Source organism: Nicotiana tabacum, chromosome 23 (assembly GCF_000715075.1).
Source record: "Nicotiana tabacum cultivar K326 chromosome 23, ASM71507v2, whole genome shotgun sequence".
Classification (NCBI taxonomy): Eukaryota; Viridiplantae; Streptophyta; class Magnoliopsida; order Solanales; family Solanaceae; genus Nicotiana; species Nicotiana tabacum.
Window position 1 is genome coordinate 114,935,299 of NC_134102.1, and position 27,235 is coordinate 114,962,533.

The 27,235-nt window shown below is 40.7% G+C and overlaps 1 pseudogene; it reads right to left on the reverse strand.

The window, feature by feature from the left end:
- LOC142177339 (phosphatidylglycerophosphate phosphatase PTPMT2-like) overlaps positions 1-27,235 on the reverse strand; it is a 101,525-nt pseudogene that overhangs the window by 30,463 nt on the left and 43,827 nt on the right.

Consider the following 27,235-nt stretch of genomic DNA (forward strand, 5'->3'; position numbering starts at 1 on the left):
TGTCAACGGACCTCGGCCTCGACCCTTGTTGACACCTCGACTACGGCTCTCGTTGACTCTTCGACCACATACTTCGCTGCTCCTCGGACCATTTTGCTAAATAAAGACTTGGGAACTCTTCCCTTAGTACTATTTTGGCTTGAATATTCTAAACACGAATTTTGACCCATACAGTTAGTCCTTTCGCTTATTGAGGCCAGCTTCAGGTGGGTTCGATGAGCGGATCTGGTTCTATGTGGTCGACACAATCGAGCGAGCTATACATGTAGTGGTGGTTGGGGTGAACTGGCAGCGTGGCCCATCGCGGGCCGCATATTTCAAATGCTTCGATTTTCCCGGGCAGTTCGCTGAAACTATGTTATCCACGAGTTAGGATGATGTCATTATGTCATGCGTCATTATGACGCGTATTCCCGATGCATTGCTTTATTTCGCGTGTGACCCCTAATTGAACTTGTCGCTTTGATTCCTGTGCCAGTAATGCTGAGCTATTTTCGGTCCTAGTGCCAAGACCTTTATAAATAGAGGTATTGAGATGCGATGTTGAAGTTTAAGTTTTCTGTTGTTTCGAAATCCCATATTTTTATCTTGCTCTCTTCTTCCTTCGAACTTATCTTCTCTATTCAAGTGATTCGTATTGTTCTTAGCTTTTCCTTGTTTGATACCTCTCTTTCTTATACTTCTGAGTCTGGTGAGGGGAGTCATGTGCCCCCCTTGGCAGTGGTGTATCCCCCTCATGAGGAGAGTGTTCTTGCCGCTGTTGAGGATAGAACCTTCCCAACGGTGGAGGAGATAATTCCTCGTAGCTCTGATTCCAGATTCGATTTCACCAAATTACCTGAAGCTGACCCCGGGACCTTTCGATCAGTGATGACGATGAAGGAATTGGAAGAGCATAATGCTAAGTTCGGCCTTCCCAATCATGTTGAATTAATCCCGGCTGGCTTGGATATGGTGCAGGTCCACCGTTCTTGGAACTGCGCCTTCTACGCCTATCCCTTCCAAGTCGGCTACACTATCGCTCTCCTTCCGTTGGCGGAGGAATTTTGTCGTTATTACGGCGTTTGCCCAGCTCAGCTCGCGCCGTACATTTATAAACTTATAAGGATGCTCACCAAATTTGCCGATGTCACGACCCAAAAATTCTACCACAGGCGTCGTGATGGAACCTAAGCTCTAAGTCTAGGTAAGCCGATTTCAGTTACGTTTTTAAAGCCATTTTTTTTGAATTAAATAAGTAATCAAAACTAACAACGGAACAAATATAAAAAAAAAATACAACCTCCCAAGACTGGTAGTACCGAGTCACGAACTCTAACTGAATATATGGAATGATCACGAAGACCGAATATGCAATGTTGTTTGATCAAAAATTAACAGTACAATGAAATGAAAAGACCCCAAGGGACTGCGACGACCAAACAACTCTACCTTGAATTCTTACGATCCCGCTTTAACTCTGCTCAAGTCCGATATCTCCAATACCTGACTCTGCACAAAAATGTGCAAAAGTGTAGTATGAGTACACCACGGTCGGTACCCAGTAAGTATCAAGACTAACCTCAATGGAGTAGAGACGAGGTACAGTCAAGATACTCACTAGTCTAATAACCTGTGCAATATAATATACAAAATAATATGAAACAAATAACATCAAGGCAACATAAAACAACCACTGATATGCACAATAAGACAATAAAATCACCATTTAATATCGGTCAACAATTAATAAATACAATTACACCCAGTTAAATCAAGTTTTTCAATTAAATATCTTTCACATATAATTCTTACGAATAAAACTCTTTTTCAAATATAATTTCGTCGAATAAATACCTTTCAAATACAATTCTTCTTGAATAAAAATCCTTTCAAATAAATATTTTGAATATAATTCTTTCGATTAAAGAGTCACCATATGACACCTCATTTCAAAATCATAAAAATACGGGTCTCAGTCCCTTTTCATATTTTTCATAAACACTGGTCTCAACCCATTTTTCATATTTTCACGGCACCTCGTGCCCATATTTAAATCACCATATTTCCCCGGCACCTCGTGCCCTCATTTCATATCTCAACTGCATGGACAATTCACGTGCCAAATATCATTATCATTTCATCACAGCACCTCGTGCCCACATTTCATATCACAACTGCACGGACAATTCACGTGCCAAATATCCTCATTATTTACTCACGGCACCTCGTGCCCACATTTTATTTTACAATCCGCCTGGCAATAACCACAGGCTCTCAAATTCAACATAAATCAGATTGTTATCAATTTGCCAACAACAAGACAAATTGCACAAGGTATAAAAATAAACACAAAAAAATCACAACATCACATGAAAATCATCAACACCACAACCCCACATCATCACATATCGTCCCTAACAATAGCCACCCTTATCGCTCCTATTGCCACCCTTATCACTCCTATAGCCACCCTTATCGCTCCGCCCAGACAATATCAATAGCCACTCTTATCGCTCCTATAGCCACCCTTATCGCTCCGCCCAGACGATATTCCAACAAACACAACAACAGTGAAATGCCACCCTTATACACACATAATATCAACGGTGAAATGCCACCCTTATCTCCCCAAAATAATAACTCACACAACACAATAATTTATACGGAAAATTATCACGGCAACATAATAAAATCAATTCATATCACAATTTGCCCAATGGCCACAACAAAATTCCAAAGATATAACAAAATTAATTAATTTCACAACAAATATCCCAAGGCTCCAGACAATGTATATAACACCCAAAAACAATCAATAGAGATAGAAATTACTCAGCATAAAGCAAGGCCTTCATTAATGCAAATTTAGATAATTATATTAACACTTCTTCTTAACCTTGCTTAATTAATTATTTACAGAGGGAAAATTCATAATGAAATAAAATTCCAAGAAATATTAACCATCAAACTCACGAAATTCACCTAAATATACAAGTAATAATTTCATCAAATTGTCATATAAAAACAAATTCAACAACATGGATTTAGGCATGGCAAACAGATGATTTAATAATTATCCACGGTTACCCAATTTACTACACAATAATGCCTAAGACTTCAATCCAATAAAAATTTACACATATAAGCCCGAGTACGTACTCGTCACCTTGCGTACACAGCTTTTCACATTTCACAAATGGTACATAAGACTCGATGCCTAAGCGGTAATTCCCTCATTCGAGGTTAAGCAAGACACTTACTTTTTTGAAGTTATGCCGATATTCCAAAATCGTCTTCTTGCTTGAATTGACCTCCGAAATGCTCAAATCTAACCAAATTAATTGTATAACTTCATTAAAATTCATCAAAAATAATTCCGGATAATAATACGTCGACTTAAAAATTTATTCCAAAAAGTCAACAAAAGTCAACGCGGGGCCCGCTCCTCGAAACCTGACAAAATTTTCATGAAATCCAAACACCCATTCTGATACGAGTTCAACCATACAAATTTTATCAAATTCCAATAACAACTCGACCTCCAAATCTTAAATTTTCATTTTCAAATTCCTAAGTTCAAACCCCCGATTTGCACCTCAAAAACATGTAATCTAATCGGATTATTCGATGATAATTCAATATTATGGAGTAGAAATGATCACAAGGAACTTACCTCATGTTTTCCCGTAAAAACCTTGCTCAAACCTCGCCCAACCCGCGCTTGAAATGCCCAAAAATGGCAAAAGCTCGGAACCCCTCTCTGTTTGTATTGCCCAAGGGTTTCGCACCCACGGTGATTTCTTCGCACCTGCAGCTTCGCACCCGCGGTAACATTCTTCGCACCCGTGGCTTCGCACCCACGGTAAAATTCTTCGCACCCGTGGCTTCGAACCTGCGGTAAAATTCTTCGCACCCGCAGAATTTGTTTTAGCACCCGCGGTCATGCATTTTCCGCTTCCGCGACTAATTTCTCACATCCGCGAGCTCGCACCTGCGACCCTTTTTCTCGCAGGTGCGATCATACAAGATGCCCAGCTGCTTCAGCTCCTCCTCCAAATCCAAATTCGATCCGTTAGGCATCCGAACTCACCCGAGGCCCCCCGGGACCTCAACCAAATATACCATCAAGTCTTAAAACATCATACGAACTTAGTCAAATTCTTAAATCACATCAGACAATATCAAAATGACGAATCGCACCTCAAATCAAAATCTGTGAAGGGTATGCCAGTTCACATTTTATCAGTCCTTGATCCACCAAACAACATCCTGGAGCATCTACATAAGACTTTTGATAGGTTATTTTGGAGCACAAAGGAAGAAGGGAGAAGCAGACACTGGGCTTCATGGAAAAATCTTTGCCTTCCTAAAGAGGAAGGGGGCCTAGGTTTTAGGTCCTTACATGATGTCTCAAGCGCACTGTTTGCTAAACTATGGTGGAGGTTTAGGACCACAAAATCTTTGTGGTCTAATTTCATGTGGAATAAGTATTGCAAGAAGGAGCTACCAACAGTGGTGCATTTTAGGGGAGGGTCTCATGTTTGGAGACAAATACTGAATGCTAAGGAAGAAGTAGAACATGAGATCTTATGGGAATTGAAGAGTGGAACCACTAATATTTGGCATGAAAATTGGACTGGATTGGGTGCACTTTATCACGTATTACCTGAAGACTTTCCAATCAATGAAGATCTTCAAGAGGTGGCAGAACTGCGGCAAGGGGAAGCATGGGGTGATCAGCTGCTAGATCAAACTTTCAATGAGGAAATTGCAGAACATATAAGGCTAAATGTGTATTATGAAGGCAGTGAGGGATATCGGGATAGGCCATACTGGATGCCAACTCCTTCAGGCAAGTTCAGTGTTAGCAGGGCTTGGCAAATATTAAGGCATATGGCTGATCCTAATCAGGAATTCAAGTTAATGTGGATTAAAGGTTTGGCATTCAAGATATCCTTCTTCTTGTGGAGATTGTGGAGGCAGAACATAGCCACTGATGACATGTAGAGGAGGCAAGGGAAAATGGTGATGTCGAGGTGTTGGTGTTGTCAGCAGCCCCAAGAGGAATCCATTGAGCATATATTTGTCACAAGTCGTACTGCCTCTAAGGTATAGAACTTGTTCATGGGGGCTGCTGGAATTACTGTGCAATTGATTCAATTGAAGCAGATTATAAGGCATTGGTGGTATGCTCAGTGTTGTCCAAAATTAAAGCCACTATTTCAAGAAGTACCAGCTATCATCACTTGGGATCTTTAAAAGAGAAGAAATGCAGGTAAACATGGGGGTTCAGTGTCCATAAATATGGTGATTCATGAGATAAATAGGACATTGCATCAACTGGCAAGGGTAAGGTATGCTTGGATGACTAATATTCCATTGTTATGCCCAGACATGATTCAATACTTTGAAGGATATAAACCTATATTGATCACTACAAGAGTAACATGGCAGCTTCCTTGTCATGGTTGGTACAAATGTAATACTGATGGAGCCTCAAAGGACAATCCTGGACCGAGCTCCCTAGGCTTTTGTGTGAGGGATGATGAAGGTGATGTGGTGTATGCTAGGGCAGTTGACTTGGGAGTGAAAACTAATGTGGTAGCTGAAGCTAAGGCTATTCTTCAAGGGTTGGAATACTATGTGGAGCATGATCTTCACCCTCTCATATTGGAGACTGATTCATTGGTAATGAAGAAGGTGATAAAAGGGGAATGGGATCCTCCTTGGGTAATTGCACAGGATGTGAAGAAAATTATAGAGATGAAGGACAACTTCAATGTGATCTTTCAACATGTGTTCAGAGAAGGCAACTCAGTGGCGGATTTTATAGCTAACATTGTGTTTTCTTTTGCAGGTACATCTGAGTTTCATTCATTCTCTTAACTTCCTAGTGCATGGAGGAGGTTGATCAATCTAGACAAATCTCAATCACCTAACTTTAGGGTTAGGATAGCAAAGAGAAGAACCCCAGACTGATGGCTTCACAGGATTGGACTCTGCACAATCCTGCATGTTTCTTTGTCTCATTCAGTATGCTATTAAGGTACTTTCCAATGGTATTAGCATGGTCTCATGCTCATTATGGGGGGTTCTTTGATAGTGTATAGAAAAAATACAATAAGTAGGTGTGGGATGGTACAATTTATCCTACTTCTGATATGTCCAAATGCTAAGGAAAATGATGAATCCATCATATGGTATTTCTGGAGATTGTTGAATTATTTCTTAGTGGTATTAGCATGCTTTCATGCTCAATCTGAGGATGGTTTAGCAATGTTTAGAATGATGTCTACATTAAAGGTTCTAGTAGAGAAGGATCCGAGCCTACAAGATCACAAAAAGGCACAGTTTCAAAGCCTGGCCTTTGCCTTGCAAAGCCTGCTTAAAGCCAGCTCATTTTTGGCTATTGCCTTGCAAAGCCGGCCTAAAGCCAGCTCATGTCGGGCTTTTGCCTTGAAAAGCCTGCCTAAAGCCAGCTCAAGCCTGGCTTTTGCCTTGCAAAGCCTGCTTAAAGCCAGCCCAAGCCTAGCTTTTACCTTGCAAAGGCTGCTTAAAGCCAGCTCATTTCTGGCTATTGCCTTGCAAAGCCGGCCTAAAGCTAGCTCATGCCTGGCTTTTGCCTTGCAAAGCTTGCCTAAAGCCAGCTCAAGCATGTCTTTTTCCTTGCAAAGCTTGCTTAAAGCTAGCCCAAGCCTGGCTTTTGCCTTGCAAAGCCTGCCTAAAGCCAGGCTCCTCTTCTACACATTAATTTTGATGAGTGAGCACATGATTAATACTCGGACAAAATCAGTTCACTAGATATGGAGATCATATAGTAGCTACAATTGGAAGACTATGCTGGCTTCAACTCTGTGGTGGAGATGTTTGGAATTCATTTTAGCCTATGGATAGTATACCCTGGTGCCTGGTGAGAGCTTGATAAGTGCTTCTTGGTATTTGCTAATGGCAATTGGATTCACATACACTGACAGGAGAAGGAAGCATTCAACTTATTATGTTGTAATAGCTAGTTCATTAGATTTTAGCTTGTCTATCTTTTTAATAGCTAGTAGCTTCATGCAACTTCTATTTTGGTTTGGACATCTTGTAAGCTTTGGACCCATTTTGGGATTTTATTTATATATTAACCACTAGGCAAGTACTGCCTAGTGGTATAGTTGCTTTAAAAAAGAAAAGAAAAAGCAGGACCCGCTCCTCGGAACCCGATAAAATTTTCATGAAATCAGAACACCCATTCCGATACGAGTTCAACCATACCAATTTTATCGAATTCCAATAACAACTCGACCTCCAAATCTTAAATTTTCGTTTTCAAATCCCTAAGTTCAAACCCCCGATTTACACCTCAAAAATATATAATCTAATCTGATTATTCGATGATAATTTAATATTATAGAGTAGAAATGATCACAAGGGACTTACCTCAAGTTTTCCCGTGAAAACCTTGCTCAAACATCACCCAACCCGAGCTTGAAATGCCCAAAAATGGCAAAAGCTCGGAACCCCTCTATTTTTGTGTTGCACAGGGGTTTTCGCACCCGCGATAATTTCTTCGCACCTGCGGCTTCGCACCTACGGTAAAATTCTTCGCACCCGCGACTTCACACCCGCAGAAAGATTTTTCGCACCCGCGGTGCCTGGCCATCCCATGCATTTTCTGCTTTCGCGACTAATTCCTCGCATCTGCGAGCTCGGACCTGCGGCCCTTTTTCGTGCAGGTGCGATCATACCAGATGCCCAGCTGCTTCAGCTCCTCCTCCAAATCCAAACTCGATCTGTTAGGCATCTGAACTCACCCGAGACCTCAATCAAATATACCATCAAGTCCTAAAATATCATACGAACTTAGTCAAATTCTTAAATCACATCAGACAACATCAAAATGACGAATCGCACCTCAAATCAAAATCTATGAACTTTGAATTTTCAAATTATATATCTTGTGCTGAAACACATCAAATCAATTCGGAATGACTTCAAATTTTGCACACAAGTCATAAATGACATAGCAGACCTATTCAAATTTCTAGAATCGGATTCCGACCTCGATATCAAAAAGTCAACCTCCGGTCAAACTTCCCAAAAATTCAACTTTCGGCATTTCAAGCTTAATTCCACTACGGACCTCCAAAAAATTTTCTGGACACGCTCCTAAGTCCAAAATCACCATAAGAAGCTATTGACATCATCAAAATTCCATTCCGGTGTTGTTTGCTCAAAAGTCAACTCTTTGGTCAACTCTTTCCATTTAAGCTTCAAATTAAGGATTGTTCTTTTAATTTAATTCTGAATCTTCAGTAAATCAAACTCAACCACACCCACGGGTCATAATATATATTGCGAAGCTGCTCGAGACCTTAAGTCACTAAACAAGGCGTAAAATTTTAAAACGACAAGTCGGGCCGTGACAGCCGAGCTAGCCGAAGTCGAACTCACACTTCGACATTTAATACATCTGTTCGCCCCTAGCTTTATATGGGGATGATGTTGAATCTTCACCATCGAGGAGGTAAGTTCTTGGTTGTGAATATGGATGACAAAGCCAACCGCCAATTTTGGTTCAACTTCTTCTTCGTCAGAACCAAGGACGTGGTGGCCAATGTTGACGGTTTTACTGAGGCTTGGAATTGTACTCGTAAGTACCTAATTTCCTTGTTTGTAGGTATCTAATTTATCTCCCGTGCTCGGTTATGGTCTTTGACCTCTTATCATTTTCTCGTGCAGATAAAACCTCGCCTCATCCTTTGGTCGAACATATTTCTGATTGGGTTGGTCGGCACCTCCCTCACATCGTAGGGATTCGTGAGTGGTCAGGTTTCTTCAAGAAGTTTGGTCCTGCTCTCCCTTCAACTGGTAAGTTATTTCTATCATGGTGTTTTCATTCTCTCTTCTTTTCTTATTTTACCTTTGCGGACTTTCCCCTTTCCTTGTGTTTTCGTAGCTTCGACCAGGGGATCTTCGAGGAGGTCAAAAGCTCCCACACCGTCATTCCAAAAAAAAAAAGCTACTACTTCCTTGGCTCCCGCCCCTTCTTCGAATACGGTTGATTCTGTTCGTGTCCCAGTCCCTCCAGTGGCTACGTCTGAATCTATCCCTTCTTGTATCGTGTAGACTTTGGCTGCGGAAACCTCTACTTCTTCCTTGTACCGTCTTATTGATGAGGATGATGAGACTTTTCCTGGTGATAGGGATTTGATGCCTCGTAAGAGGAGGGTCGTGGATGTCGGCGACCACCGATGTGGGAGACTGAGGCTTTGTCCTTCGGGAGACGGCCACAATGCATATCAGGGAGAGCCGAGAGGCTAGTACAAAGACTATTTGTTTTGTGGATACGGACATACGACCCGAGGGAGCTACGGTCAAAGGCGTGATGGACCGTGGCTACCCTGTTCTTCCAAGACACGAAGAGGCCTCATCTTCCGGTGTTGCGGTGGATGTACCTCTTTCGACTGATGATAAGAATAAGGCTGTTGGAGAGGAGGATATTGGATTTGATTCCAACATGGATGTAGATGAGATGAGGATGACCGACGAGGGGCTTACTCAGCTTGAAGTGAGGTTGGAGGGGGGTTCAAGGACTATTACGATCCTGATGGACAGTAATCTTCTTGTGAATATCGAGCAGATTATCCCTTCCCTTATCTCTCTTAGTTTTGAAGTTAAGGGTACGACCCTCAAGGATATGAATGACAACAACCTGTTGAATAACATTGCCGGCCTCACCCTTCAGGTAAGTACATTCACTGTTAGCTATTTTCTTTTGGTTTTATTCTTTTACAGTCTAACTTTTTGTGTTCATTTTGTATACAGTCGTCTTAGAAATTGAGAGTGCTCATAGGGGAGAATAGGCATAAATATATCTATGTGAAGTGGAACGACAAGTACTTCAGAGTCCTTGAGAAGTACTGGGAGCTTCGGTGTCAGCTTCGTGAGGGCGGTGATGTGTGCCGACTGAGGGAGTACTTGAAGGCCAGGGAAGAAGAGCTGGTGCGGATGGTGGGGAAATGCAGCGTCCTGGAGGTGACGTTAAGGATCAAAGAGGAAGAGCTTGAGCTCAACAAGGGGTTGAAGCCCAGTGCAGCAATCTCCAAGCTTAGGAGATTTTGTTGCGTGCCCAGCTTGAGGACTGTCAATTCAGGGCAGAGACTCTAAGTGGCGAGGTCGCCGAGAAGGCAGAGGATCTAGAGAAGGCGGAGTCCGCTCGGTTGGAGGCTTTGAGGAAGGTAGAGTCTCTTGAGGTGGTGATCTGGACTCTCCGTTCCGAGTGGGCAAATGACTTAGAAATGGCAAAGCTTAAAGAAGAGCGACTCGATGAGATGATTGGAGAGCTGGAGAAAGAGACTTCTGGCCGTTACGATCTAGTTGTTGCTCTTGAGGCCGAGAAGGCCTGATTACTAGTGCAGCCATCCTCTTCCCATACTTCAGATTTTCCTGATGTTCCTCGGGAGTTGTATGAGGAGTGGATTCATGCCAAGGCTCACTTAGATGTATTTCGAGATTTGCATGTGGCGAGATCCGTTTTTGAGGCTGCCCTAAAAAATGCTCGTGTTAAGGCTCGTGAAGCTCGAGTCACTTGTGGGTATGATCCCGCTACGACTAAGGCCAGTGAGGACGAGGGGGATAAGGGTGTAGAACGGCTCGAGGAGAATGTCTGGTATGAAGCTGCATATCCTGAAGGCGAAGGTAGCGATGACGAGGGCCGATAGGCGTTTGTTCGAGCGAGGTAGAACATGACCTTTCGTTAGATGCGGCCGAGGGCCGGTAGGTGCATTTTCGAGTGAGGTCAAACATAACCTTTCGTTAGATCACAGCCTAGGGCTAAGAGGTGTTTGTTCGATCGGGGTCGAACATAACCTTTCATTAAAATGTGCCCGAGGGCCGGTGGGTGTTTGTTCGAGCGGGATCAAATATAATCTCTCATTAGATCGCGGTCGAGGGCCAGTAGGTATTTGTTCAAGCAGGGTCAAACATAACCTTTTTTTAAATTGCAGCTGAGTGCCGGTAGGTATTTGTTTGAGCAGGATCGAACATAACCTCTTATTCGATCGCGGACGAGGGCCGATAGGTGTTTGTTCGAGCGAGGTCGAATATAACCTCTCTTTAAATTGTAGCAGAGGGCCAGGAGGTGTTTGTTTGAGCAAGGTTTAACATAACCTTTCATTAAATCATGGACGAGGGCCGATAGGTGTTTGTTCGAGCGAGGTCGAACATAACCTCTCATTAGATCGCGCCCGAAGGCCGGTAGGATTTTGTACAAACGGGGTTGAACATAATATTTCGTTAAATCGTGGCCGAGGGATGGTAGGTATTTGTTCGAGCGGGGTCGAACATAACCTTTTATTAAATTGTGGCCGAGGGCCGGTGGGTGTTTGTTCGAGCGTAATCGAACATAACCTTAATGCAAAAAAGGTGTGCTAATAAGCGTAAGATTTTTTATTACTTTGATATTGTTTCTTTGGTTACATACTTGGAGAAATTTACAGATTCTTCGGTATTGACTGGTGTTCCAGTCCCAGTCCTAGTCTATCTAGTCCTTTCATTGATTGACCTAGAGAGTATTGAGAGGTCAAGCAATGAAATAGTAACCACGACCCTACCTTCGCGAATCCGACTCAAAGCGTTTCCTTAGTCTCCTCGTTAAAACCCTCATTGATAAAACCCAAATGCGACAAAACTCAAGTGAGGAAAAAAAGAGTATGACTTAAGGGATACCCTTTCTCTCAGAAGTTGAAGTATTTCAGGTGGCTGATATTCCATTTGTTTGGTAGTAGTTTTCCTTCCATTATCTCTAGTTGGAATGAACCCTTGTTCGATTTTGCTGTGATTTTGTACGGTCCGTCCCAGTTTGTTCCAGCTTGCCTTCTCGGGGATCTTTGCTCGCTTGAGTTTTGGCTTTCAGTACATAGTCCCCGACTTTAAGCAGCCGTACCTTTGCTTTCTTGTTGAAATAACGTTCTGCTTGTTGTTTTTGGGCGACCATTCTTATGTAGGCCATGTCTCTCTATTCATCTATTTCATCGAGTTCTTGCCTTTTGCTCTCGTCGTTACTCGCGCCGCTTTCATGGGAGTACCTTAGGCCGAATTCTCTGACCTCGACCAGTATTACTGCCTCATTCCCATAGACGAAAGAATAGGGAGTCTCTCATGTGCTCGTCTTTGGAGTTGTTCGATAGGCCTATAGTACTCCTAGTAACATTTCCGGTCATAGTCCCTTAGTGTCTTCGAGCTTTATCTTCATGATGTTTAGTACAGACTTATTGGAGGATCCTGCTTGGCAGTTACTCGCTAGATGGTATGGGGTTGAGAGTATCCTCTTGATATGACATTTTTCGAAGAACTCAGCGGTTTTCTTTCTTGTGAGCTGGGTCCGTTGTCATAACTAATTTCCTTGGGTATGCCGAATCGTCATATGATGTTTCTCTATATAAAGTTGATTACCTCCTGTTCCCTTATTTGGGCGAATGCTCCTGCTTCCACCCATTTAGAGAAATAGTCAGTTAAAACCAAAAGGAACCGTACATTACCTATCCCTGCTGGGAGGGGCCCACGATGTCTATTCCCCATTTGATGAACGACCAAAGGGAGGTGACCGAGTGGAGGTGCTCGCCCGCTTGGTGAATCATCGGGGCATACTTTTGGCATTGTTCGCATTTCCTCACAAAGTCTGCGACATCCTTTTTCATTGTGGGCCAGTAGTATCCCGCCCGTATGAGGCATCTGACCAGTGCTCGATTGCCGAAGTGAGCTCTGCAATGGCCTTCGTGGACTTCTTTGAGAACGCGATGGGTTTGGTTCGGGCCCAAGCACTTCGTCAGAGGGCCGTCATAAGTCCTCTTGTACAGGTCGCTATGAAGGAGATTGTATCTGGCCGCTTTCATTCTTAGTTTTTTGGCCTTCTTTTGTCGCTTAGGAGTGTGTCGTCCTACAAATATGTGATAATACGATTGCGCCAATCCCAAGTTAAGTTTATGGTTCTTACCTCGACTTGGTCCAGTGATGGGTTGAGGAGGTGGACTACGTTTTTATCTCCGTTCGTGATGCTTTTGGTAGATGCAGTTAGTTTTGCGAGGCCATCTACTTCGGCATTCTGTGCTCGTAGGATTTGATCGAGTTGGATTTCGTCGAACTGAGGCAATAGCTTACGGATTTCGGTCTGGTATTTTTGCAATCTTTGTTCCTTGATTTGAAAAGTCCCTATGACTTAGTTGACTATGGAGTCACAACGGAGTTTCAACCATTTCACCCCATATTTGACTGATAACCTTAGTCCTGTAATTACGGCCTCATACTCGGCCTCATTGTTAGTCATATCAGGGCACCTTATGGACTGGCAAATTACTTCACCTGTTGGGACCTCGAGTACGAGTCCCAGTCCAGACCCTGATGCGTTGGATGTGCCATCAGTGTATAGGACCCAGAGGACTTGTGTTTGGAGAGAAGTTTGGACGGCTTTCCTTTCGACTTCAGGCATTATTTTTGCACTGAAGTCGGCGAGCGCTTGTGACTTTATCGTTGTTCGCAACTGGTATGTGATATCGTGCTCACTTAGCTCAATGGCCCATTTGGCCAGCCTTCCCGATAGCTCGGGTTTATGCAAAATGCTCCTTAGGGGAAAAGTTGTGACGACCGAGATGGAGTGACATTGGAAATAGGGTCTAAGCTTCCATGAAGCTACGACCAAGACCAGAGCCAATCTTTTGAGGTGTGGGAACCTCGTCTTGGCGTCGACGAGTGTTTTGCTAATGTAATAGATGGGGGATTACGTACCTTTGTTTTTGAGGATTAAGACTGCGCTTACTGCTACCTCAGATACGGCTAGATAAATGAGGAGTTGCTCCCCTGGTTCGGGTTTTGAAAGCAAGGGTGATAATGATAGGAGTGCCTTTAGTTCTCGCAGAGCCTGAAAGCACTCAGAAGTACATTCGAGGTCGTTATCTTTCTTAAGAACGCCAAAGAATTTATGGCACCTATTCGACGACCGCGAGATGAAACTTGATAGGGCGACGATATGACCAGTCAAGCTTTGGACTTATTTTTTTGTGGTTAAGAGTTCTGGTATCCCCTAATGGCTTTGATTTGGTCTGGTTTGACCTCGATCCCTCGTTGCGATACCAAAAAACCCAAGAACTTTCTCGAGGCTACATTGAACGTGCATTTCTCTGGGTTCAGCTTCATTTCGTACCGTCTGAGTATGTCGAAAGTTTCTTTAAAATGATCGATGTGATATTCGCCCCTTTTGGACTTGACCAACATGTCTTCTATGTATACCTCTATTATTTTGTCGAGCTAGTCTTTGAACATCCTTGTTACCAATCTTTGATAAGTAGCCCCTACGTTTTTTAGTCCAAAAGGCATGACCCTGTAGTAATACGTTCCTTGGTTAGTGATGAACGTGGTCTTTTCTTGATCTTCTTCTTCCATGAGGATCTGATTATAACCCGAGTAAGCGTCCAAGAAACTTAGTAGCTCATGCCCGGTCGTTGCGTCAATGAGTTGGTCGATGTGAGGTAATGGGAATGAATCCTTCGGACATGCTTTGTTCAAATCTATGAAATCCACGCACATCCGCCGTTTTCCAGTTTTATTTTTGACCATCACTACGTTGGAGACCCACTTGGGATACTTCGACTCCCTGATGGAATCATTTTCTAATAGTTTTCCACCTCCTCACGGACTACATCGTTGATAGCGGGGTTGAATTTACGCCTGACATGTCTCACTGAGGGGTGGAATGGGTTGACGTTTAATTTGTGCGTGGCAATTTCCTTTGGGATACCCGACATATATGCATGTCTAAAAGCAAATAAATCTGCATTAGCTGTTAAGAATTTATGGAATTTACCTGGTTCCCAAAGTTTGTAGTCGATATCAGCCTTCTTGCTATGATCATTGAGGTTGAGGTCTAATTGAATGAGGTTGAGGTCTTCTATGGTCGATCCTGCGTCTTAGACTGTGTCGGGATCCTTGATGACGCCTTCTGTCTCATCTTGCTCTGACCTCAACCCTGTTGATTGCTATTCCTCTTTTTCTTTATCTTTTCTCTATTAGCTGGTCGTGCTGTCTAAGGCAATGTGGTAGCATTCCTGGATGTGCGTTGTTCTCCATGTATTCTGAATATTCTTCATGGTGTTGGAATTTAATCACTTGGTATAAGCTTGAAGGGACGACTCTCATGGGATGTATCCATGGTCGACCCATGGCACGACCCCAGTTTCCCCCTTTAGGATGTCGTGATGGCACCTAGTCTCTACGACTAGGTAAGCCTGACACTTACTGAATAAATTGATGGAAATTAACCAATAGAAATATTGAGCAGAAATCGAATATATCTAAATGAACTCAACATTTACAACATGAAATAACATCCCAAAACCGTAGTATAAGTCATAAACTCTACTGAGTTTATTAGAAAAATCCCTAAATACAAATGTTCAGAATAGAAATTAAATAGTACAAGTACAATATCAGAAGGTGACTTCGAGGCCTGCGAACGCGTCGACAGGTTTACCTTGAGTCTCCACAGCAATGCTCGACCAGCTAGCTAATAACCAACAATATCCGAGGCACCTGGATCTGCACAAAAAATATACAAAAGCATAGTATGAGTACACCACAACGGTACCCAGTAAGTATCAAGACTAACCTCGGTGGAGTAGTGATGAGGAACAATCAAGACACCCACTAGACTAAATAACCTGAACAAGTATAAATGTAGAACTAACATGGAGCAATGTATCTATAAAGCTAGGCATAATGACAATAATAATTCAATACTTGTAATAGGAAGCTAAAAGCAACAATCAACAACAGGGAACAAACAGGAAATAACAATGTAAAGTGAGCTGAACACAATTCAAATCATGTGAAACCAAATAAAGGAAAATAAGTAACAACTCAATAGGAACGACTGCTTTCACACCAGGTTTATCCAAGAATTTCCACGAGGTACTAAACCTCAAAATCACAAATCACGGGTCCCAACTCGTGAACCCTAATTAGTTGGCATCTTGTACCCATATTACAATTCATAACATCACGGACGACTCGCGTGCCAAATTATGACAATATCTTATATCCAATAATAATAATAATGACTAATGACTACACAGACAGCTCACGTGCCAACAGGATAACTCTCACACATAAGGCAAGTACACGGGAGTACATGTAAATGGTCAAAACAACAAGATTGATCTTCTTAGACCGATATAGGTGATTTATTTACGTGTATTCTTGTGCAAGTGTTCTACCAAAATTCAAGTCAACAAGTAATAGTAGAGACAATGAATGGCACATAAGAAATGATCATCACAAAATATACAGTGTAATAAAGACAACAATGAAGTGAAACAACGAATAGTACAACAAGATTAACTACACGAGGTACCGCCTATGCTTATTTACATGTATGCTTGTGCAAGTGTTCTACCAAAATTCAAGTCAACAAGTAAGAGTAGAGACAATGAATGGCACATAAGAAACGATCACCACAAAATATACAGTTTAATAAAAAAAAACAATAAAATTGAAACAACGAATAGTACAACAACATTAACTACACAGAACTAAGCAACAATGCAACACGGAGAAATACAATTAATAGTATGCTAAGGGAAACAACAATTAAAGACAAGTACAAAAGAATGTGGAAATGTCAAGAAGAGTCACTACCAAGGTACCCGCCTCGTAGTCTCAAATCATAAAATGAATCATAATCTTTCCTTATATCACCACGGGAGCCTTTACATTTAGTTTTGAAAATTATTTTCCTGAAATAGCATCCCGCATTTTAGCCCACCTTATCACACCGCATGGCTTCTAGTAGTTCCCCTACTAGCCACGTGTATCAAGCCCACCTTATCTCACCGCATGCGTTTCAACACCCAAACCTTATACCACTACATGCGTATCAATAATAATAACAACACGTCATAAACCTCGTGCAAACACCATAACAACAACACGACAGAAACCTCGTGCAAACACCCGAACAATCCTCTCAGCAATAACATGTGTGCCAAAACATAACAACTCAACAAAATGACTTTCACAATATGTGCCCATATGCCATAAAATTTCCTCAAAAAAGTTTCAATATCACAACCACGTATAGCCCTCGGCTCAACAACACTGAATACAACAGTAACAACAATAAAAACACATGAGGATACGACAAGTAAATCAAATTAGGAACTTCAAAATACGAAGAAACGGTAGAACGAGCTCACAAAGAAAAGCACAATAGGGAATAATGGTCTCCATAAGAATAGCTCAACAAGGTAGAGATAATGTGTGTCAATGATTCCATAAAAGTACAATTTTACGATAAGAGAGATAACATGAATCAATGATTCAAAATAAGGATAAGTCAATAATGAAAAGGGTTAAGAAAACTACATTTAAGGTTGAGCAATTACGGAAGAGATACAACAAATTCAATTAACGAAAAGCAATTAGGAAAAAGATAATAATAACTTCAATTAAGGATAAGCAATTACGGAAAGGATAACATGGCAATGAAAAGTTAATGCACATAAGAGCTTAATCGACAATAAGGGTAGAAAATGTAGCAGTTAATTCCAAATAATACATGTAAGTGTGAATTCAGTAAATGGGGGATTTAACATGACAAAAAAACTTCATATAACTTGTCACGACCCAAAATTCACCTAGTCGTGATGGCACCTAACCCAACCCGTCAGGTAAGACAATTAACCCCTGTCCAACTTAATGAGATTTATTAAGATAAGAAATGATAATACACCGCTTTTATACAAAAAAATTCCAAGGACTGGTAGTACAAATCATGAGCTTCTACGATTAGAATTTACAAAGCTGATATGAAATAAATACATCATCTGTTCGAAACGTACATAAACATATTTTTATAAATTTAAGGCTACCATGAACAAGAGGCAACTACGACCAAAACGCAGGTACGTCTTCAAATCCATCTCCTGTTGATCATAACAACATCAACATTCAATATCTGCACGCAAGGTGAAAAAGTGTAGTATGAGTACAACCGACCCCATGTACTCAATAAGTAACAAACATAATCTTAGGTTGAAAGTAGTGACGAGCTGGAACAAAGGTCGGGTCCAATACCAATAGCCAACAACAGTCCATAACAACATAAAGCAAGTAATAAAAGAAGTAACTCAGAGATAAAATGCTCAGATTAATCATGATTTCTGAAAATAGCTTTGCCTTTCAAGTGTATCAGTGAAAACTCAAGTCTTTTACCGAAGTTGCCAAAAATATGAGTAAGTTTGAAAACAGTAATTTTTCCAAAATTTCTTTCAACAATAAATAAGATGTTTCATTTTCTTTCCACTATGCCCATATGCCAATACGTGTGAGAATTCATGAATGATATGATACCGTACAACATGAGGAAAATACATCTCTATGCCTGTATGTCAAGTATGCATGTCAATGCGATGCAACTCAGTGATAAAACCATATGCATACTCTTAGAGTATAATTTCACTCAGTCCTCCCAGTCACTCAATCTTCCCAATCGCTCGGCACTCAGCACTCGCACTCAGTAGGTACCTGCGGGGTGTGTACAGACTTCGGAGGGGCTCCTTCAGCCCAAGCGCTATAATCCACATAGACAACTCACGTACTGCATGGATAACTCAAGTGCTATAGTATCAATATCTGGATCCGCACGGACAACTCACGTGCTGCACGGATAACTCACATGCTATAATATAATATCTGGATCCGCACGGATAACTCACATGCTGCACGGACAACTCACATGATACAAGGACAACTCACGTGGTATAATATAATATCTCACAATCAGGCAATTGGCCTCGCTCAGTCATAAATCTCTCCAGTCTCTCGGGCTCTCAATAATCATGAAAAATCAGCCCAAACAACAATGATATGATCCATCAATAATGAATAATAGAGACTGAGATAAAATAACAAGTAAATTGTGTTTGAGTACAAAACAATAATTTAGCAGAAAATTCAACATGTACACGACCTCTGTGGGTCCCTACAGTACTAACACATAATCTAAACATGATTTGTGGTTCAATTTCTCTACTACATGGAGAATGTACAGATAACAACAAATTATTCGATTACACAGTTCCATGGAATTTGACCAAGTCACAATTCCAACGGTGTACGCCCACACGCCTGTCACCTACCATGTGCGTCACCTCAAAACCAAACACATAACACGTATGGGTTTATACCCTCAGCTCCAAGATTAGAAGAGTTAGTTACCTCAATCCGAGAAAATTCTTTATTCAAATAAACCTTTTCCTCGTGAATCGGCCTTCGAACGCCTCAAATCTTAGTCAAAATAATTCGATACAATCAACACGAGGTATAGGAATCAATTCCATATGAAAATGCTAAATTTCACAATAAAAATCCAAAATTAATTCAAAATTCAATAGTGGGACCCACATCTCGAATCCTGGAAAAACTCACAAAATCCGAACACCCGTACCGATACGAGTCCAACCATATAAAAGTTATCAAATTCCGACATCGGATTGACCTTCACATCTTCATTTTATATTTTTGAAAGATTTTATAAAAATCTGATTTTTCTTCCATAAACTCACGTATTCATGATGTAAATGAATATATAATCATGAAATATAATCAATATAGGATAAGGAATACTTACCCCAATGTTTTCCTCTGAAAATCGCCCAAACATCGCATAAATTGAGCTCCCCAAACTCAAAAATGAGTAAAAATGGCAAAACTCCCCGTTTTATGGGGTGTTTACGTCTGTGGCGCCACAGGTAACATGGGGTGCTACCCGTGGCGCCCTTTCCAGTACCTCCAGCAGTACCAGCACCAGGGATAGTGCCCTACGCTACCTTGGGCGCTGACGGAGATAGAAAATCGTTCCCGACACGAAAATGGGCATAACTCTCTCATACGATGTCCGAATTTGACGATCGTTTTTGCTATGGGTCCATAATTTCAATACGGATCTAATGCTCCAATAAAAACTGAATTTGGAGCTCATTTTTGTAATGGTATACCATGTATTCTTGAAGAATCGATGTCGAACATTCTAGGAATATCCAGCTTAAATTCCGTTAACCATCCGAAATCCACCCGAGGCCCTCGGGACCTCAACCAAATATACTAACAAGATCTAAATCATCATACGAACTTATTAGATGCTGCAAATCACATCAAATAATGCTAAAACCATGAATCATACCCCAATTCAAGATTAATGAACTTTAAATCTTTCAACTTTCAAACCTCGCACCGAAACATATCAAATCAATCCGGAGTGAACTCAAATTTTGCGTACAAGTCATAAATGACATAAAAAATCTATTAAAATTTGCAGAATATGAGTTCGACCTCGATAGCAGAAAGTCAACTCCCCGGTCAAACTTCCAAATTTTAAATTTCCTTTTTCGTCATTTCAAGCTAAATTTAACTACGGATTTCCAAATAATTATCCGGACATACTCCTAAGTCAAAAATCACCATACGGAGCTATTGGAACCATTAAAACTCCATTCCGGAGTCGTTTGCACAAAATTCAAACTCCGGTCAACCCTTTTTATTTAAGCTTCCAATATGAAATTCATTCTTCCGAACTAATTCCGAAACACCTTAAAATCAAAACCAATGATTCACACACGTCATAATATATCATATGAAGCTATTCAAGACTTCAAATAGTAGAAAGGAGAGTAATTACTCAAAATGACAAGTCGAGTCATTACATTTAGAGTTATGCCCATTTTCGGGCAAGATAGAAATGATTTCCCATCGCCAACGCCTAGGGTAGCGTGGGGCGCTATCCATGGCACTGGGATTTATTTCAAGTACTAGAACCAGTACCACAGGAAGCGTCCCCACGCCACTTATGGCGCAGAAATGCTATATACTCATTCGGGGTTCATTTTACCCCATTTTTCTTGGGCGAACTTTGGGGTTTTTGTTACACCCCATGTTTTCGTACGTGAAAGTACGCCATAAATACATTGATGGAAGCTCGAAAAATGAGATATTATGTCCCGCATTTTCGTACGTTAAAGTTTCGCCGTAAGCTAATCAACGTAAGGTCGGGAATGAGATTATTTAGAGATTATAAGCATTATCTTACTTCAAACAAGTGATGAGTAAATTACTGAAGTTGAGAGGGTAAGCAAATCGAAGAAAATGAATTTTCGCCGACGTTTGACATTTTGAGATAAAATACGGTCCAAGCTACAATACCCCGTATTTATGGACTAGTGTCATACAAGGTACCACATGACTATAATAGAAAGGTGTGCAAAGTGTGTTAAAAGTGAGTAGTATTTTAAGTAATTTGAGATAATTTCTAATTATGTGGATAATTGGTTAATTATTGAATTAGTGGGGGATTAATAAACTAATTAAGGAGAAGGGGTGAAAATTTGGATAAGTTTAAAGTGTAGTAACATGGCAGCTAAAGAATCAAAGAATTATGACTCAAAAGTGACTACGTTATGTGGCAATTCTTAAAGAAAGTGAGTCATTTCCATTTAATAATGGATAGACACATAAAATGTGAGTCATGCCCATTATTAAAAGACACAAGTCGCAATTCCATTATGATATGCATTCAAAATAGAAATGTTTGTATGTTACAAAACCTAAGTTTCAAATGCAAGTCATATAGCAAATGCTAAGTACGGATCTTCAATTGTTCATACAAGATTTCACAGCATCTCCAAGGAATCAAACGAGAATTCTTAGTATTTTAAGCAACAAACTTTTCTCTACTCCGATCTCGTCGTCACGTTTTTTGTCGAAGTTAACGTGTGTTAGAGGAATTGTCAAGAGAATCGACTCAGGTATGTTAACGCTATCACTTCTTTCTTTTTGGCATGATCTATACGACACGAACGAAACGAGCAAATGTACAATTTCCATAAATGACTCTATTCATAGAAATATTAGAGATGCTTATGTTCTTAATTCCCCATGTGTCATATTATTTTATCATCTGTTCATGGGTCTCAAAAATATGTAAGTTGGTAAAGTTTATTTCATGATATTAATCAGAGGCATAATGGTCTTATGACGTACCAAGAGATTTTATTAACGTATTTCATATGCATTTCATGCATTTATACATGCACATTGACCCATGACCAGATGGCGTTATATACGCGTATATATATGTATATATATGTATATGGGAAAAGTTATGTATAATGTATGTATGTATATGGGATATGGGAAAGGTTATGGCGTTATATACGCACCACCACCTGATCAACTGGTATACATTGATGATTTGCCCACAGTGGCTGAAATGATATGATGGGATGCCCTTAGAGGCTTGATGATGTTATGAATGCATATACCTATGCATGGTATGACATTTATATGCATATGCATGGCATTATAAATATTAATGATTCACAGAGTTATTCAGACTTACATGTTGAGTCTTTTACTCCATATTTCTCTCATGTCTATTATTTACTGATTTTTATTCCTTACGTACTCGGTACATTATTTGTACTGACATTCCTTTGCTTGGAGACGCTGCGTTTCATGCCCGCAGGTCTTGATAGACAGGTCGAGAGTCCTCCAAGTAGGCGATTAGCTCAGCGGAAGATGTTGGTGCACTCCATTTTCTCCAGAGTTGCTTGTTTGGTCAGTACGATTTAGATGTGTATTGTTTGGTATCGCGGGGCTCTGTCCCAACCTTTATGACAATTATGTATTCTTAGAGGCTTGTAGACAGATGTCATGTACGTAAAAGATTGTATGGCCTTGTCGGCCTATGTTCAGTGTACGAGTGGTTATTCTGGTCTTAAAGGCCCATATGTCTTATGTATAAGTTTGTATTACATATTGTATTCTACCTATCTCATGGCATCCTCTCCGGCTCAGTTATCTATGATAGTGTGATACGAAAAGATACGTTATGTTGGTACTCGGTTGAGTAAGGTCCTAGGTTCCCATCGCGGCCCATCGGTTTGGGTCGTGATAAAAGTGGTATCAGAGCAATTCTGTCCTAGGGAGTCTACAAGCCGTGTCTAGTAGAGTCTTATTTATGGGTGTGTTGTGCACCACACATATAAGCAGGAGGCTACATGGCATTTAGGACAGTCACTCTTTCTTCTTACTCTAGATCGTGTGGTAGAGCTCAGTTGTAAGAACTCGATTTCCTAAACTCTATCTTATTCATAATACGACGATGCCTACATCCAGAAAGACGGTTTGTAAGAGATATAGTTGTGGAAGATTTGAGTCAGAGGAACTCAATTTTTTCATCATGCTTATGATGGATAAATATGAGGTATTCAATAGATCATGTGTGTACTAAGATGTGTAAACTTCTTGATAAGGATCCCTAAGGCAAGAATGTCTATCCACTCTTACGGTAAAAAGGAATAAGAGTATCAGAAAGTAGATACAAGTTTCAGCAAGTAAAAGAAGCAAGATGAAAAAGGGTACAAGGTACCCAGCTAGTGAAGATTTTCATTATTTACCATTCAGGAAGGGAGATATATGCAATTTGAGTTACCTTCAACAATAACAAAGGTATGTATAATTGGCCACACCCATCTTAGTTATACCTTATTGGGGCTAACAGGTGTAGTTTAAGAAAAGGATGGGATATCGGGATCTGACTGGGATTAGAGTGACCCAAAATGGTAAATGGATTGTTTGTGTTAGTTGACATGTTCGAAGGATATTACAAAGATTCTAATATATCTCCTTGTGAGGTACCCAGATGGTGCACTCTAGAATATTACAATTAGATGTGAATACTAGCATGATCAAAAAAATTTAGAAGATAGGCACTGAAAGCCTAGAAGGGATAAATATTACCTTAGTGTGACTCGCGTCCCTAGTAGAGCGAGAATGTTAAGCAACCCGAAGAGCCATTGGATGCAGAGCAAAGGGGAGCTAAAAGCAAAAGGGTGTCTTGTTGAAGTTTTCTGAATAATGTAATAGACATAAATGTTAGCGGGAAATAAGAAGAGAGTTAATGAAACATTATGAGTAAGATGTGATACATGGATGGCAACGGTAGATCAAAAAGATGACAGTATTACAGAGTCTATACTTAAGTGAAGGAAAAGACGAGAGGCGACAGTCCTTGAGACAACAAAATAGTATTGTCCATAAAGTCATATCCTCATTTCGAGAAATAAGTTCGTGACTCCAATGTAATTACCAAAAGGAAAAATTAGACCCTAGAGTAATAAGAAATCAGCATGGACTGATGAATAAGATAAACTAAAAATGAACTAGGGACTGAGTAATAATCGACATCATGAGAATTTCAGAGACTGCGTCCCGGCGATAATAGAATAGAGGACAAAAGAATACCCTTTAAAGGTCATTCAGGAAGACGCTTCCCTAAAGCAAGCAAGGTGATCAAAGTTAAGCTTAAGGGAGTGTATGTTCCAGTTACACTAAGTGTCACCCTCGCGGGTGAGGAATTTAGTTATCCTTGGTATAGAAGGATTACCGCGGGCAGAGTAAGGATCATCGATAATGTGAAAAGATGCCAAAGATGAAAAGGTAAAATATCTATACGTAGATCGTCGTAGCTCCAATTCTTAGTACTCCCCTAAAGGGGGGAATATGGAGTGATGTGGCATTAAGTCAGAATTAAGTGGTTTTAGTAACTATCGAATGGTAAAGGAAGAATGTAATAAAAATGAGAAAGGGATGAGATTGCACTTATTCAAATCCTACAGATATCCTACGATTCCAGAACATTATGCAGACACGACGTCAAAGAGAGGAAGTAAGGGTTCCTACCCGAGATGTTATTGATAGATAAGGAGCCAGTGCGAGACATAAGTTAAGACAAAGGGAATAACCCAAGAGGGATTACGCGGAATACAGATAAGAGAATGGACCAATGAGCAGTTAGTAATTGATCCAGGAAGAGCCTAGTTATGGCTAGACAAGAGGATACAGACAAATCAGCAGATCGTACAAGATAAATGTAGTGAACCCCAACATGGGGAATTCAGTCTCACAGATATAACATCATGATCCTTGAGAAATATTCAGATAAGAGTTGGGATAGTTAAAGGTACCATATGGGTGTTACAAAAATAAAAGGGAGTCCCACTAGGAAGACAGTCAAAATATCAGTTAAGAAGCAACCCTACAAGCACAAGGGCATGGAAGTAAGTAACTACGGATAATTATATATGAGTACGAACATCAAAAATCCCATCGGAGTATACAATGTAATAAGCTCGTATCCTTGCAAGAATCAGAGGGTCTTCCCTAGGTACTACAACGAAAGACTAGTTAAGGAAATAAAGAAGAAGGCTTCAACCTAAGCACAGTGACCTAAAGAGGAAATGGTCATGTAAAATCAGTCTCACTACAACATTGTATGCACTCCATGAGAAAGTGGCACCTACCGTGGTTAATGAATGGGAAGAAAAATCAAAAGTAATATTCGAGACCATGTGAGTTGCACCAAAATTCCGGCATGCGTGGGAACTAAGATAAGCTAAGTATACACGTAACAGAGGGGCAGAAAGACCAGGAAAAGTAATAGCTTACGTTTAAAGGAAGCTCAGAGGGAACAAAAGGGATTATGCACTTAAGACTTCAGAGTGATATCCATGCACCATATATGTTGATATTCATACAGCCGTAGAATACTCCGTTATAAGTTAAAAGAAAGAATTGAGCCTAGGGCATAGACAAAGGATTGAATTATCAGAAGATTGTATCATGGAAATTCCATAGCGCCCATGAAAGGCTAAAGTAATAATTTATGCCATGAGCCACAGATCAGAAGATAGCTTAAGCCTACATAAATGCTGATCAGAAAGAAGAGGAAACTAAAGAGTTACAACAACAAAGTAAATCAGGAGTCTGATTATTAGACCCAGAAAATTATAGACCTCACGATTGAGAACATTATAGGATCACTCTTAAATATCAGAGGTATAAGAGAGAAAGTACAACAACCATGTTCTATAACGGTCCTACGATAAAGCTAGTTGGAAAATATCAGCCTCATAAGAAGTCAGTACGAAGCTCCCACCGGATTATGTAGGCACCAGAGGTGCAAGTATTATAATAGAGCTTCAAGTTATGGACGTGAATTATACCTATATGGGAGGAACGTTATGAAAAGATAGAAGATACGATGCAAGATTTTAAGGTAAGGAAAGTAAAGGTGAACAACGTACGAGATACTCAAAAGTAGAAGGTTGAGAATAGTCCATACTTGGATAAAAGGCTAGAAGCACGGGGATTCAGTATCCAGGAATGATAACGCCATCATCAATGACATATCTTTTAGCCTATGGTTTCTAGGTATTGATGTCACGCCCTAAACCTGGGGAGGCATGGCTGGCACCCGGTGCCGTGCTGGCCCGAGCGAATCATTCTGTAACTCACGATCATTCGATCAAAACTAGAACATACATAAGTCGAGTTGGCTGAACGCATTCCTTTTGTAACTATCATGGGCCAACATGGCCACAACTCATAATGTACAAGCGTAAGTGGGAAGACACTGTATCAGTGAATCATTTTTCTTAAAACATAAATACATATGGGCCGTCAAGGCCTCTGACATACTGTACAAAATGAACCTCTGTCTACAAAGCCTCTAAGATTATGCGACATCAAATGGGATAGGGTACCGGCCTACCCATAAGTCTGTGGTAAAACTTTGACACGATGACGCATAGACTCGGCTGCACTCCGAATGAGGTGGAATCTTACCGATCCTTCACTGAATGCCAATCTCGTCTACTACTATGAGGGCTCGTCAAATTGATTATCTATACCTGCAGGTATGAATGCAGCGTCCCCAACAAAAGGACGTCAGTACGAATAATGTACTGAGTATGTAAGGCGGAACTGAAACATAACAGTAAGTCAACATTAATTAAAGACGTATAAGAATCAACCTGAATCTCTGAAGTGCCATCGTATATGCATACCTATTATACTTACATATATACAATGCTTCTGTTTGAGACTATTATCCATATCGTATGATACATGATTGCCTAACTGATCAGTGCTAACTGCCCGACCGTCCATAGCACATTGGTAAATGCATAACTGCCCAACCAGTGGTAAATAATAATACATAACTGCCCAACCGGCCATAGCTCGGTGGTAAATGAGTAACTGCCCTACCGGCCGTAGCTCGGTGGTAAATTCATAACTGCCCAACCGGTGGTAAATAATAATACATAACTGCCCAACCGGTGGTAACTGCCTGACCGGCCGTAGCTTGGTGGTAGATGTA